A 13838-nucleotide genomic window follows, 5' to 3' on the forward strand; every position below is an offset into this window, starting at 1 on the left:
CCTACCGGGAACATCTCTTACAAAGGCCTGTGAAACGCAGTTTCTTTGCGGGCCTGATCTGGCTGAAGTAGAACTTCTGCTCGGGGTGTGCTACATTGCCCTAGAGCTGCAAGGCACAAAGTGCTGCCTTCTTTCCAAAGGGTGAGAAGGGCCCCAAAGCATCTTGCTTCCAGCTCTTTGGGAAGCTAAGAAACAAGTCGCTCTGCACAGTGCTCTAACAGCCTACCGGGAACGTCTCTTACAAGGGCCTGTGAAATGAACTTTCTTTGCAGGCCTGACCTGGCAGAAGTAGAACATCTGCTCTGGGTGTGCTACATTGCCCTAGAGATGCAAGGCACAAAGTGCTGCCTTCTTTCCTTAAGGGCAGATGACCCCTAAAGCATCTTGCTTCCAGCTCGTTGGGAAGCTAAGAAACAACTCGCTCTGCACAGTGCTCTAACAGCCTACCGGGAACATCTCTCACAAAGGCCTGTGAAACGCAGTTTCTTTGCGGGCCTGATCTGGTTGAAGTAGAACTCCTGCTCGGGGTGTGCTACATTGCAGTAGAGCTGCAAGGCACAAAGTGCTGCCTTCTTTCCAAAGGGTGAGAAGGGCCCCAAAGTATCTTGCTTCCAGCTCTTTGGGAAGCTAAGAAACAACTCGCTCTGCACAGTGCTCTAACAGCCTACCGGGAACATCTCTTACAAAGGCCTGTGAAACGCAGTTTCTTTGCGGGCCTGATCTGGCTGAAGTAGAACTTCTGCTGTGGGTGTGCTACATTGCCCTAGAGCTGCAAGGCAGAAAGTGCTGCGTTCTTTCCATAGGGGCAGATGGGCCCCAAAGCATCTTTTTTTTTTTTTTTTGTTTATTAATGTTATGATGGATTACAAGCTTGTGAAATTTCAGTTGTACATTTTTGTTAGTCATGTTGTGGGAACACCACTTCCCCCTCCGTGCCCTCCCCCCACCCCCCCTTTTCCCTGGTAACCACCCATCAGATCTCCTTCTCAATATACTAATTTCCACCTATGAGTGGAGTCATATAGAGTTCGTCTTTCTCTGACTGACTTATTTCGCTTAACATAATGCCCTCGAGGTCCATCCACATTGTTGTGAAGGGGCCAATGTCGTCTTTTTTTATGGCTGAGTAGTATTCCATTGTGTATATATACCACATCTTCTTTATCCAATCATCAGTTTCTGGGCATGTAGGCTGGTTCCACGTCTTGGCTATTGTAAATAATGCTGCGATGAACATAGGGGTGCAACGGACTCTTGAGATATCTGATATCAGGTTCTTAGGATAGATACCCAGTAATGGGATGGCTGGGTCATAGGGTATTTCTATTTTTAACTTTTGAGAAATCTCCATACTGTTTTCCATAGTGGCTGTACCAGTTTGCATTCCCACCAACAGTGTATGAGGGTTCCTCTTTATCCACAACCTCTCCAACATTTGTCGTTCTTGGTTTTGGATGTTTTTGCCAATCTAACGGGGGTAAGGTGATATCTTAGTGTAGTTTTGATTTGCATTTCCCTGATGATTAGCGATGATGAACATCTTTTCATGTGTCTATTGGCCATGTTCATATCTTCTTTTGAGAAATGTCTGTTCATGTCCTCTGCCCATTTTTTGATCGGGTTGTTTGTTTCTTTGTTGTTAAGCAGTGTGAGTTCTTTGTACCTATTCTCCTCAAACTGTTCCAGAAAATTGAGAAAGATGGAGAACTCCCTAACACATTCTATGAAGCCAACATCACTCTGATCCCCAAACCTGACAAGGACAACACAAAGAAGGAGAACTACAGGCCGATATCACTGATGAACATAGATGCAAAAATCCTCAACAAAATTTTGGCAAACCGATTACAGCAATACATCAAAAAGATTATACACCATGATCAAGTGGGATTTATACCAGGGACACAGGGATGGTTCAACACCCGCAAGTCAATCAACGTGATACACTACATCAACAAAATGAAAAACAAAAACCACATGATCATCTCAATAGACGCAGAGAAAGCATTCGACAAGATCCAACACCCATTTATGATAAAAACCCTCAGTAAAACGGGTATAGAAGGAAAGTACCTCAACATAATAAAGGCCATATATGATAGACACACAGCCAACATCATACTCAATGGACAAAAGCTGAAAGCCATCCCTCTGAGGACAGGAACAAGACAAGGGTGCCCACTTTCACCACTCCTATTCAACATAGTACTGGAGGTGCTGGCCAGAGCAATTCGGCAGGAAAAAAAAATGAAAGGAATCCAAATAGGTAACGAAGAAGTAAAACTCGCGTTGTTTGCAGACGACATGATCTTATACATAGAAAACCCCAAAGAATCCACAGAAAAACTATTAGAAATAATCAACAACTACAGCAAAGCAGCAGGGTATAAAATCAACGGGCCCCAAAGCATCTTGCTTCCAGCTCTCTGGGAAGCTAAGAAACAACTCGCTCTGCACAGTGCTCTAACAGCCTACCGGGAACATCTCTTACAAAGGCCTGTGAAACGCAGTTTCTTTGCGGGCCTGATCTGGCTGAAGTAGAACTTCTGCTCGGGGTGTGCTACATTGCCCTAGAGCTGCAAGGCACAAAGTGCTGCCTTCTTTCCAAAGGGTGAGAAGGGCCCCAAAGCATCTTGCTTCCAGCTCTTTGGGAAGCTAAGAAACAAGTCGCTCTGCACAGTGCTCTAACAGCCTACCGGGAACGTCTCTTACAAGGGCCTGTGAAATGAACTTTCTTTGCAGGCCTGACCTGGCAGAAGTAGAACATCTGCTCTGGGTGTGCTACATTGCCCTAGAGATGCAAGGCACAAAGTGCTGCCTTCTTTCCTTAAGGGCAGATGACCCCTAAAGCATCTTGCTTCCAGCTCGTTGGGAAGCTAAGAAACAACTCGCTCTGCACAGTGCTCTAACAGCCTACCGGGAACATCTCTCACAAAGGCCTGTGAAACGCAGTTTCTTTGCGGGCCTGATCTGGTTGAAGTAGAACTCCTGCTCGGGGTGTGCTACATTGCAGTAGAGCTGCAAGGCACAAAGTGCTGCCTTCTTTCCAAAGGGTGAGAAGGGCCCCAAGGTATCTTGCTTCCAGCTCTTTGGGAAGCTAAGAAACAACTCGCTCTGCACAGTGCTCTAACAGCCTACCGGGAACATCTCTTACAAAGGCCTGTGAAACGCAGTTTCTTTGCGGGCCTGATCTGGCTGAAGTAGAACTTCTGCTGTGGGTGTGCTACATTGCCCTAGAGCTGCAAGGCAGAAAGTGCTGCGTTCTTTCCATAGGGGCAGATGGGCCCCAAAGCATCTTTTTTTTTTTTTTTTGTTTATTAATGTTATGATGGATTACAAGCTTGTGAAATTTCAGTTGTACATTTTTGTTAGTCATGTTGTGGGAACACCACTTCCCCCTCCGTGCCCTCCCCCCACCCCCCCTTTTCCCTGGTAACCACCCATCAGATCTCCTTCTCAATATACTAATTTCCACCTATGAGTGGAGTCATATAGAGTTCGTCTTTCTCTGACTGACTTATTTCGCTTAACATAATGCCCTCGAGGTCCATCCACATTGTTGTGAAGGGGCCAATGTCGTCTTTTTTTATGGCTGAGTAGTATTCCATTGTGTATATATACCACATCTTCTTTATCCAATCATCAGTTTCTGGGCATGTAGGCTGGTTCCACGTCTTGGCTATTGTAAATAATGCTGCGATGAACATAGGGGTGCAACGGACTCTTGAGATATCTGATATCAGGTTCTTAGGATAGATACCCAGTAATGGGATGGCTGGGTCATAGGGTATTTCTATTTTTAACTTTTGAGAAATCTCCATACTGTTTTCCATAGTGGCTGTACCAGTTTGCATTCCCACCAACAGTGTATGAGGGTTCCTCTTTATCCACAACCTCTCCAACATTTGTCGTTCTTGGTTTTGGATGTTTTTGCCAATCTAACGGGGGTAAGGTGATATCTTAGTGTAGTTTTGATTTGCATTTCCCTGATGATTAGCGATGATGAACATCTTTTCATGTGTCTATTGGCCATGTTCATATCTTCTTTTGAGAAATGTCTGTTCATGTCCTCTGCCCATTTTTTGATCGGGTTGTTTGTTTCTTTGTTGTTAAGCAGTGTGAGTTCTTTGTACCTATTCTCCTCAAACTGTTCCAGAAAATTGAGAAAGATGGAGAACTCCCTAACACATTCTATGAAGCCAACATCACTCTGATCCCCAAACCTGACAAGGACAACACAAAGAAGGAGAACTACAGGCCGATATCACTGATGAACATAGATGCAAAAATCCTCAACCAAATTTTGGCAAACCGATTACAGCAATACATCAAAAAGATTATACACCATGATCAAGTGGGATTTATACCAGGGACACAGGGATGGTTCAACACCCGCAAGTCAATCAACGTGATACACTACATCAACAAAATGAAAAACAAAAACCACATGATCATCTCAATAGACGCAGAGAAAGCATTCGACAAGATCCAACACCCATTTATGATAAAAACCCTCAGTAAAACGGGTATAGAAGGAAAGTACCTCAACATAATAAAGGCCAATATATGATAGACCCACAGCCAACATCATACTCAATGGACAAAAGCTGAAAGCCATCCCTCTGAGGACAGGAACAAGACAAGGGTGCCCACTTTCACCACTCCTATTCAACATAGTACTGGAGGTGCTGGCCAGAGCAATTCGGCAGGAAAAAAAAATGAAAGGAATCCAAATAGGTAACGAAGAAGTAAAACTCGCGTTGTTTGCAGACGACATGATCTTATACATAGAAAACCCCAAAGAATCCACAGAAAAACTATTAGAAATAATCAACAACTACAGCAAAGCAGCAGGGTATAAAATCAACGGGCCCCAAAGCATCTTGCTTCCAGCTCTCTGGGAAGCTAAGAAACAACTCGCTCTGCACAGTGCTCTAACAGCCTACCGGGAACATCTCTTACAAAGGCCTGTGAAACGCAGTTTCTTTGCGGGCCTGATCTGGCTGAAGTAGAACTTCTGCTCGGGGTGTGCTACATTGCCCTAGAGCTGCAAGGCACAAAGTGCTGCCTTCTTTCCAAAGGGTGAGAAGGGCCCCAAAGCATCTTGCTTCCAGCTCTTTGGGAAGCTAAGAAACAAGTCGCTCTGCACAGTGCTCTAACAGCCTACCGGGAACGTCTCTTACAAGGGCCTGTGAAATGAACTTTCTTTGCAGGCCTGACCTGGCAGAAGTAGAACATCTGCTCTGGGTGTGCTACATTGCCCTAGAGATGCAAGGCACAAAGTGCTGCCTTCTTTCCTTAAGGGCAGATGACCCCTAAAGCATCTTGCTTCCAGCTCGTTGGGAAGCTAAGAAACAACTCGCTCTGCACAGTGCTCTAACAGCCTACCGGGAACATCTCTCACAAAGGCCTGTGAAACGCAGTTTCTTTGCGGGCCTGATCTGGTTGAAGTAGAACTCCTGCTCGGGGTGTGCTACATTGCAGTAGAGCTGCAAGGCACAAAGTGCTGCCTTCTTTCCAAAGGGTGAGAAGGGCCCCAAAGTATCTTGCTTCCAGCTCTTTGGGAAGCTAAGAAACAACTCGCTCTGCACAGTGCTCTAACAGCCTACCGGGAACATCTCTTACAAAGGCCTGTGAAACGCAGTTTCTTTGCGGGCCTGATCTGGCTGAAGTAGAACTTCTGCTGTGGGTGTGCTACATTGCCCTAGAGCTGCAAGGCAGAAAGTGCTGCGTTCTTTCCATAGGGGCAGATGGGCCCCAAAGCATCTTTTTTTTTTTTGTTTGTTTATTAATGTTATGATGGATTACAAGCTTGTGAAATTTCAGTTGTACATTTTTGTTAGTCATGTTGTGGGAACACCACTTCCCCCTCCGTGCCCTCCCCCCACCCCCCCTTTTCCCTGGTAACCACCCATCAGATCTCCTTCTCAATATACTAATTTCCACCTATGAGTGGAGTCATATAGAGTTCGTCTTTCTCTGACTGACTTATTTCGCTTAACATAATGCCCTCGAGGTCCATCCACATTGTTGTGAAGGGGCCAATGTCGTCTTTTTTTATGGCTGAGTAGTATTCCATTGTGTATATATACCACATCTTCTTTATCCAATCATGAGTTTCTGGGCATGTAGGCTGGTTCCACGTCTTGGCTATTGTAAATAATGCTGCGATGAACATAGGGGTGCAACGGACTCTTGAGATATCTGATATCAGGTTCTTAGGATAGATACCCAGTAATGGGATGGCTGGGTCATAGGGTATTTCTATTTTTAACTTTTGAGAAATCTCCATACTGTTTTCCATAGTGGCTGTACCAGTTTGCATTCCCACCAACAGTGTATGAGGGTTCCTCTTTATCCACAACCTCTGCAACATTTGTCGTTCTTGGTTTTGGATGTTTTTGCCAATCTAACGGGGGTAAGGTGATATCTTAGTGTAGTTTTGATTTGCATTTCCCTGATGATTAGCGATGATGAACATCTTTTCATGTGTCTATTGGCCATGTTCATATCTTCTTTTGAGAAATGTCTGTTCATGTCCTCTGCCCATTTTTTGATCGGGTTGTTTGTTTCTTTGTTGTTAAGCAGTGTGAGTTCTTTGTACCTATTCTCCTCAAACTGTTCCAGAAAATTGAGAAAGATGGAGAACTCCCTAACACATTCTATGAAGCCAACATCACTCTGATCCCCAAACCTGACAAGGACAACACAAAGAAGGAGAACTACAGGCCGATATCACTGATGAACATAGATGCAAAAATCCTCAACAAAATTTTGGCAAACCGATTACAGCAATACATCAAAAAGATTATACACCATGATCAAGTGGGATTTATACCAGGGACACAGGGATGGTTCAACACCCGCAAGTCAATCAACGTGATACACTACATCAACAAAATGAAAAACAAAAACCACATGATCATCTCAATAGACGCAGAGAAAGCATTCGACAAGATCCAACACCCATTTATGATAAAAACCCTCAGTAAAATGGGTATAGAAGGAAAGTACCTCAACATAATAAAGGCCAATATATGATAGACCCACAGCCAACATCATACTCAATGGACAAAAGCTGAAAGCCATCCCTCTGAGGACAGGAACAAGACAAGGGTGCCCACTTTCACCACTCCTATTCAACATAGTACTGGAGGTGCTGGCCAGAGCAATTCGGCAGGAAAAAAAAATGAAAGGAATCCAAATAGGTAACGAAGAAGTAAAACTCGCGTTGTTTGCAGACGACATGATCTTATACATAGAAAACCCCAAAGAATCCACAGAAAAACTATTAGAAATAATCAACAACTACAGCAAAGCAGCAGGGTATAAAATCAACGGGCCCCAAAGCATCTTGCTTCCAGCTCTCTGGGAAGCTAAGAAACAACTCGCTCTGCACAGTGCTCTAACAGCCTACCGGGAACATCTCTTACAAAGGCCTGTGAAACGCAGTTTCTTTGCGGGCCTGATCTGGCTGAAGTAGAACTTCTGCTCGGGGTGTGCTACATTGCCCTAGAGCTGCAAGGCACAAAGTGCTGCCTTCTTTCCAAAGGGTGAGAAGGGCCCCAAAGCATCTTGCTTCCAGCTCTTTGGGAAGCTAAGAAACAAGTCGCTCTGCACAGTGCTCTAACAGCCTACCGGGAACGTCTCTTACAAGGGCCTGTGAAATGAACTTTCTTTGCAGGCCTGACCTGGCAGAAGTAGAACATCTGCTCTGGGTGTGCTACATTGCCCTAGAGATGCAAGGCACAAAGTGCTGCCTTCTTTCCTTAAGGGCAGATGACCCCTAAAGCATCTTGCTTCCAGCTCGTTGGGAAGCTAAGAAACAACTCGCTCTGCACAGTGCTCTAACAGCCTACCGGGAACATCTCTCACAAAGGCCTGTGAAACGCAGTTTCTTTGCGGGCCTGATCTGGTTGAAGTAGAACTCCTGCTCGGGGTGTGCTACATTGCAGTAGAGCTGCAAGGCACAAAGTGCTGCCTTCTTTCCAAAGGGTGAGAAGGGCCCCAAAGTATCTTGCTTCCAGCTCTTTGGGAAGCTAAGAAACAACTCGCTCTGCACAGTGCTCTAACAGCCTACCGGGAACATCTCTTACAAAGGCCTGTGAAACGCAGTTTCTTTGCGGGCCTGATCTGGCTGAAGTAGAACTTCTGCTGTGGGTGTGCTACATTGCCCTAGAGCTGCAAGGCAGAAAGTGCTGCGTTCTTTCCATAGGGGCAGATGGGCCCCAAAGCATCTTTTTTTTTTTTTTTTGTTTATTAATGTTATGATGGATTACAAGCTTGTGAAATTTCAGTTGTACATTTTTGTTAGTCATGTTGTGGGAACACCACTTCCCCCTCCGTGCCCTCCCCCCACCCCCCCTTTTCCCTGGTAACCACCCATCAGATCTCCTTCTCAATATACTAATTTCCACCTATGAGTGGAGTCATATAGAGTTCGTCTTTCTCTGACTGACTTATTTCGCTTAACATAATGCCCTCGAGGTCCATCCACATTGTTGTGAAGGGGCCAATGTCGTCTTTTTTTATGGCTGAGTAGTATTCCATTGTGTATATATACCACATCTTCTTTATCCAATCATGAGTTTCTGGGCATGTAGGCTGGTTCCACGTCTTGGCTATTGTAAATAATGCTGCGATGAACATAGGGGTGCAACGGACTCTTGAGATATCTGATATCAGGTTCTTAGGATAGATACCCAGTAATGGGATGGCTGGGTCATAGGGTATTTCTATTTTTAACTTTTGAGAAATCTCCATACTGTTTTCCATAGTGGCTGTACCAGTTTGCATTCCCACCAACAGTGTATGAGGGTTCCTCTTTATCCACAACCTCTCCAACATTTGTCGTTCTTGGTTTTGGATGTTTTTGCCAATCTAACGGGGGTAAGGTGATATCTTAGTGTAGTTTTGATTTGCATTTCCCTGATGATTAGCGATGATGAACATCTTTTCATGTGTCTATTGGCCATGTTCATATCTTCTTTTGAGAAATGTCTGTTCATGTCCTCTGCCCATTTTTTGATCGGGTTGTTTGTTTCTTTGTTGTTAAGCAGTGTGAGTTCTTTGTACCTATTCTCCTCAAACTGTTCCAGAAAATTGAGAAAGATGGAGAACTCCCTAACACATTCTATGAAGCCAACATCACTCTGATCCCCAAACCTGACAAGGACAACACAAAGAAGGAGAACTACAGGCCGATATCACTGATGAACATAGATGCAAAAATCCTCAACCAAATTTTGGCAAACCGATTACAGCAATACATCAAAAAGATTATACACCATGATCAAGTGGGATTTATACCAGGGACACAGGGATGGTTCAACACCCGCAAGTCAATCAACGTGATACACTACATCAACAAAATGAAAAACAAAAACCACATGATCATCTCAATAGACGCAGAGAAAGCATTCGACAAGATCCAACACCCATTTATGATAAAAACCCTCAGTAAAATGGGTATAGAAGGAAAGTACCTCAACATAATAAAGGCCAATATATGATAGACCCACAGCCAACATCATACTCAATGGACAAAAGCTGAAAGCCATCCCTCTGAGGACAGGAACAAGACAAGGGTGCCCACTTTCACCACTCCTATTCAACATAGTACTGGAGGTGCTGGCCAGAGCAATTCGGCAGGAAAAAAAATGAAAGGAATCCAAATAGGTAACGAAGAAGTAAAACTCGCGTTGTTTGCAGACGACATGATCTTATACATAGAAAACCCCAAAGAATCCACAGAAAAACTATTAGAAATAATCAACAACTACAGCAAAGCAGCAGGGTATAAAATCAACGGGCCCCAAAGCATCTTGCTTCCAGCTCTCTGGGAAGCTAAGAAACAACTCGCTCTGCACAGTGCTCTAACAGCCTACCGGGAACATCTCTTACAAAGGCCTGTGAAACGCAGTTTCTTTGCGGGCCTGATCTGGCTGAAGTAGAACTTCTGCTCGGGGTGTGCTACATTGCCCTAGAGCTGCAAGGCACAAAGTGCTGCCTTCTTTCCAAAGGGTGAGAAGGGCCCCAAAGCATCTTGCTTCCAGCTCTTTGGGAAGCTAAGAAACAAGTCGCTCTGCACAGTGCTCTAACAGCCTACCGGGAACGTCTCTTACAAGGGCCTGTGAAATGAACTTTCTTTGCAGGCCTGACCTGGCAGAAGTAGAACATCTGCTCTGGGTGTGCTACATTGCCCTAGAGATGCAAGGCACAAAGTGCTGCCTTCTTTCCTTAAGGGCAGATGACCCCTAAAGCATCTTGCTTCCAGCTCGTTGGGAAGCTAAGAAACAACTCGCTCTGCACAGTGCTCTAACAGCCTACCGGGAACATCTCTCACAAAGGCCTGTGAAACGCAGTTTCTTTGCGGGCCTGATCTGGTTGAAGTAGAACTCCTGCTCGGGGTGTGCTACATTGCAGTAGAGCTGCAAGGCACAAAGTGCTGCCTTCTTTCCAAAGGGTGAGAAGGGCCCCAAAGTATCTTGCTTCCAGCTCTTTGGGAAGCTAAGAAACAACTCGCTCTGCACAGTGCTCTAACAGCCTACCGGGAACATCTCTTACAAAGGCCTGTGAAACGCAGTTTCTTTGCGGGCCTGATCTGGCTGAAGTAGAACTTCTGCTGTGGGTGTGCTACATTGCCCTAGAGCTGCAAGGCAGAAAGTGCTGCGTTCTTTCCATAGGGGCAGATGGGCCCCAAAGCATCTTTTTTTTTTTTGTTTGTTTATTAATGTTATGATGGATTACAAGCTTGTGAAATTTCAGTTGTACATTTTTGTTAGTCATGTTGTGGGAACACCACTTCCCCCTCCGTGCCCTCCCCCCACCCCCCCTTTTCCCTGGTAACCACCCATCAGATCTCCTTCTCAATATACTAATTTCCACCTATGAGTGGAGTCATATAGAGTTCGTCTTTCTCTGACTGACTTATTTCGCTTAACATAATGCCCTCGAGGTCCATCCACATTGTTGTGAAGGGGCCAATGTCGTCTTTTTTTATGGCTGAGTAGTATTCCATTGTGTATATATACCACATCTTCTTTATCCAATCATGAGTTTCTGGGCATGTAGGCTGGTTCCACGTCTTGGCTATTGTAAATAATGCTGCGATGAACATAGGGGTGCAACGGACTCTTGAGATATCTGATATCAGGTTCTTAGGATAGATACCCAGTAATGGGATGGCTGGGTCATAGGGTATTTCTATTTTTAACTTTTGAGAAATCTCCATACTGTTTTCCATAGTGGCTGTACCAGTTTGCATTCCCACCAACAGTGTATGAGGGTTCCTCTTTATCCACAACCTCTCCAACATTTGTCGTTCTTGGTTTTGGATGTTTTTGCCAATCTAACGGGGGTAAGGTGATATCTTAGTGTAGTTTTGATTTGCATTTCCCTGATGATTAGCGATGATGAACATCTTTTCATGTGTCTATTGGCCATGTTCATATCTTCTTTTGAGAAATGTCTGTTCATGTCCTCTGCCCATTTTTTGATCGGGTTGTTTGTTTTTTTGTTGTTAAGCAGTGTGAGTTCTTTGTACCTATTCTCCTCAAACTGTTCCAGAAAATTGAGAAAGATGGAGAACTCCCTAACACATTCTATGAAGCCAACATCACTCTGATCCCCAAACCTGACAAGGACAACACAAAGAAGGAGAACTACAGGCCGATATCACTGATGAACATAGATGCAAAAATCCTCAACCAAATTTTGGCAAACCGATTACAGCAATACATCAAAAAGATTATACACCATGATCAAGTGGGATTTATACCAGGGACACAGGGATGGTTCAACACCCGCAAGTCAATCAACGTGATACACTACATCAACAAAATGAAAAACAAAAACCACATGATCATCTCAATAGACGCAGAGAAAGCATTCGACAAGATCCAACACCCATTTATGATAAAAACCCTCAGTAAAATGGGTATAGAAGGAAAGTACCTCAACATAATAAAGGCCAATATATGATAGACCCACAGCCAACATCATACTCAATGGACAAAAGCTGAAAGCCATCCCTCTGAGGACAGGAACAAGACAAGGGTGCCCACTTTCACCACTCCTATTCAACATAGTACTGGAGGTGCTGGCCAGAGCAATTCGGCAGGAAAAAAAAATGAAAGGAATCCAAATAGGTAACGAAGAAGTAAAACTCGCGTTGTTTGCAGACGACATGATCTTATACATAGAAAACCCCAAAGAATCCACAGAAAAACTATTAGAAATAATCAACAACTACAGCAAAGCAGCAGGGTATAAAATCAACGGGCCCCAAAGCATCTTGCTTCCAGCTCTCTGGGAAGCTAAGAAACAACTCGCTCTGCACAGTGCTCTAACAGCCTACCGGGAACATCTCTTACAAAGGCCTGTGAAACGCAGTTTCTTTGCGGGCCTGATCTGGCTGAAGTAGAACTTCTGCTCGGGGTGTGCTACATTGCCCTAGAGCTGCAAGGCACAAAGTGCTGCCTTCTTTCCAAAGGGTGAGAAGGGCCCCAAAGCATCTTGCTTCCAGCTCTTTGGGAAGCTAAGAAACAAGTCGCTCTGCACAGTGCTCTAACAGCCTACCGGGAACGTCTCTTACAAGGGCCTGTGAAATGAACTTTCTTTGCAGGCCTGACCTGGCAGAAGTAGAACATCTGCTCTGGGTGTGCTACATTGCCCTAGAGATGCAAGGCACAAAGTGCTGCCTTCTTTCCTTAAGGGCAGATGACCCCTAAAGCATCTTGCTTCCAGCTCGTTGGGAAGCTAAGAAACAACTCGCTCTGCACAGTGCTCTAACAGCCTACCGGGAACATCTCTCACAAAGGCCTGTGAAACGCAGTTTCTTTGCGGGCCTGATCTGGTTGAAGTAGAACTCCTGCTCGGGGTGTGCTACATTGCAGTAGAGCTGCAAGGCACAAAGTGCTGCCTTCTTTCCAAAGGGTGAGAAGGGCCCCAAAGTATCTTGCTTCCAGCTCTTTGGGAAGCTAAGAAACAACTCGCTCTGCACAGTGCTCTAACAGCCTACCGGGAACATCTCTTACAAAGGCCTGTGAAACGCAGTTTCTTTGCGGGCCTGATCTGGCTGAAGTAGAACTTCTGCTGTGGGTGTGCTACATTGCCCTAGAGCTGCAAGGCAGAAAGTGCTGCGTTCTTTCCATAGGGGCAGATGGGCCCCAAAGCATCTTTTTTTTTTTTGTTTGTTTATTAATGTTATGATGGATTACAAGCTTGTGAAATTTCAGTTGTACATTTTTGTTAGTCATGTTGTGGGAACACCACTTCCCCCTCCGTGCCCTCCCCCCACCCCCCCTTTTCCCTGGTAACCACCCATCAGATCTCCTTCTCAATATACTAATTTCCACCTATGAGTGGAGTCATATAGAGTTCGTCTTTCTCTGACTGACTTATTTCGCTTAACATAATGCCCTCGAGGTCCATCCACATTGTTGTGAAGGGGCCAATGTCGTCTTTTTTTATGGCTGAGTAGTATTCCATTGTGTATATATACCACATCTTCTTTATCCAATCATGAGTTTCTGGGCATGTAGGCTGGTTCCACGTCTTGGCTATTGTAAATAATGCTGCGATGAACATAGGGGTGCAACGGACTCTTGAGATATCTGATATCAGGTTCTTAGGATAGATACCCAGTAATGGGATGGCTGGGTCATAGGGTATTTCTATTTTTAACTTTTGAGAAATCTCCATACTGTTTTCCATAGTGGCTGTACCAGTTTGCATTCCCACCAACAGTGTATGAGGGTTCCTCTTTATCCACAACCTCTCCAACATTTGTCGTTCTTGGTTTTGGATGTTTTTGCCAATCTAACGGGGGTAAGGTG

Source organism: Equus asinus, chromosome 1 (genome assembly GCF_041296235.1).
Source record: "Equus asinus isolate D_3611 breed Donkey chromosome 1, EquAss-T2T_v2, whole genome shotgun sequence".
NCBI classification, from domain to species: domain Eukaryota; kingdom Metazoa; phylum Chordata; class Mammalia; order Perissodactyla; family Equidae; genus Equus; species Equus asinus.